The sequence below is a fragment of the Microtus ochrogaster genome, unplaced genomic scaffold (assembly GCF_000317375.1).
Source record: "Microtus ochrogaster isolate Prairie Vole_2 unplaced genomic scaffold, MicOch1.0 UNK35, whole genome shotgun sequence".
NCBI lineage: Eukaryota > Metazoa > Chordata > Mammalia > Rodentia > Cricetidae > Microtus > Microtus ochrogaster.
This window is the reverse complement of record NW_004949133.1, coordinates 3542388-3545284: the sequence shown is the minus strand read 5'-3', so window position 1 is coordinate 3545284 and position 2897 is coordinate 3542388.

The following is a 2897-nucleotide window of genomic DNA, read 5'->3' as shown; positions in this document are numbered from 1 at the left end:
CCTTTTCTCAATAAAAAAAAATAAAAGGAAAAAAAATATAATTGAAATGCCACTATAAGTCCCTTGTACCTGTTCAAGGTACACTAAAAATGTACCTTTCTAAGCTTTAAGTTGTTCGCCAAGATTTGTACCTCAAATTCATTAACAAAATCCCTTAACCTAACATTACTAACACATCTAAATTCACATTATACACATCTAGATTCTTTCTGAGGGGGTCGGTTGAATCACTAATCTGCTCCAACAGCAATGCTTGGGAAAAGTCAATCACTACTATTGTAAGTGCCAGGAACACTGCCCAGGGAGGGTCTAGAAATCCCTAAGAGTTTTCATACAACCTGAAGATTATGAGGGTGTGGTGACCACAAAGGCATGCTCAATAACAGCATGAGTTCCTCAGGACACACAGTCCTTGGGGCTTTGCCTTTCCAAGACTCACGCAGGTATGACTTTGCCGACTGCCCAGCTGTGTTCCATCAATTCCAATGCTTCCTGTGGATCCCCTCGCATGGCCCCCAACAAATATGCTTTTTCTTTAGTCTTTCCTTTTATTGAATTCCATTTTTTATTTCCTATATTGACTCCCTTTTTTCATCTAACTCTTTGCTTTATTTTCTTGACATTTATTCAGGAGTTTGTGTCCTTTTGAAACTATTTACAATCCTTTTTTTTAAAAAAAAATGTGTCTGGAGTTTCATCTAACTCCTTCTCATTGCAGGTGTTACTGTGGGGTTGGTGATTTTTGAAGCAAACTTGCTGCCTTTGCTTTTTATGTTTATTCCCTTTTTGCATTGGGACTTGTACATCTGGGATTAGGTTATTGATCGAATTTGGAGTCATCTTTCTTCTTTCAGGGGATGTGTTTGCAATGTTCTGGAGAGAGTGAGTTATAGCAGGGCTGATGTGTCATTTTCCTCTCTAGACCAGGCTCAGTCCCCAGTGCTCTCCTGATGGTGATCACTATCTGCAATATCAGTGTCAATGGGTAGGCCCAATAGGAAAATTCAGTAATAGTAAAGATAAAATATATCACCCCTTTAACCATCAATAATTTTAGGGAATAAAGGTGGGGCTCTGACAGTACTATGTACACTGATACATTTAGTAGTTACTGTGGGTGTGAATAAAATGAAAAATTGCAGAGTAAGACTAGTGATCAGTTTGGGTGGGATGGAGAAAATACAGGGAAGAAAGCAAGCAGAATATAAATGTATGCACAGTAATGCTGTAGCCAGATGAGGTGGAGAGGCCAGAGGTGGACTGAAAACAGAGAGGTTAATAAACATGAGCAGCTCATATACAATAGTTCTAACCCCCAGGAGATGAGTCACAGGGAACCCGCAAACCAGACCCAGTCTATGTACTTCGGGAGAGGAAAATTAAAGAGGAAGAAATAGGAGGAAGGAAGAGCAGGGGGACAAGAACAGAGCAGAACAAAGTTGACTTGTTGGCTGGGTTCAGGTTTTAGCCTCTGCTCACTTTCCTAGGCTCTTAGAAGCTCATCTCATCCCTGAGCATATTTTGCAAACTCAGGCTTCAGGTACTGACATACTTGTGGGTGGTGTTTTTCTCATCTTTGAGTCTTTAAGAAACTGCGTTGCAGATTCTGGTTGGGTCTTGTGGTAGTTTAAATGCAATTGGCCCCCATAATCTTGTGGCATTATTAAGAGGTATGGCTTTGTTGGAGTGGGTATGTCATTGTCGGAGGAAGAATGTCACTATGGAGGCAGGCTTTGAGGTTTCCTATTCTCAGGGTACCACCCAGTGTCCTAGTTGACTCTCTGTTGCCTGCAAGATATAGAATTCTCAGCTACTACCCCAGCACCACATCTACCTGCACACCACCATGTTTGCTGTCATGATGATGATGGAGTGAACCTCTGAAACTGTAAATGAGCCTCCCCAATTAAATGTTTTCTGTATAATAATTGTCCTGGTCACAGTGTCTCCTCACAGCATTAGAAACTTTAACTAAGACAGGTCTCTGAGTGTGGTTTACAGACACTGATGATACCTCTGAACAATTCTTCAGGATTCTACTTGTGAATGCTGTGCCCTCTCCCTGTCAGTGTGATCTTTCCCAATGTTTAAGCACTCCTTACAGCCCCTGGTTCCCCAGGTTTCAGCATGCTGAATGCTGCATAGTTCTGAGTCATACTTTGATCCCCACCGCCTAGCTGTGTTCTGCAAACAGTCCCTTACCACTAACCCCTAGTTTCCCACCTGTGTGGTCTACAGAGCACCCCAGGCTGTCAAGTCACCAACACAACAGGGACCTTTCTAAAATGGTGTCTGCTCCATTAAGTGCCAAGTGCCGAATACTGAGTCCTGAACACCAAGTACCTAGAAAGGGAAGGGTTTTTCAGTATCTTCTCTAGGAGCTGTGGCTGCACCAGGTCTCCCCGCCCTTTTTTGTCCTTAAAATGTCTATGACTGTGAAGAACTTCTGAACCTCTCTGACTCCAGTGATCTGATGGTGGAGTCACTCACTGTAGCTGTGAAGCTTCCTAAACACACCCCATCCCACCAGATGGATCTGAGCCTCTCTAATAGGTGTCTTTCTACTTTCTCTGAACTTTAGGGGTTTCTTGTTTGCTTTTGAAACAGGGTCTCGTGTAGCCCAGACTGACTTGAAACTCGCTCTATAGTGTGTAGTCAAGGATGATACCTTGACTTCTGAAACCTTCTACTTCCACCACATAAGCATATAGCACTACACCTGATTTATACAGTTCTGGGTATCATATGCATGGTTTGTGCATGCTAGGCCAGTGCCCTACCCACTGAGTTACCCATCTATTACCTTGGAGGACAAATATTTTTGTCACTACCATGCAAAAATCCTCTGGAATATGTTAAACTCAGACCAAGAGCTTTTACCAGCCCCAAAGCTAAGA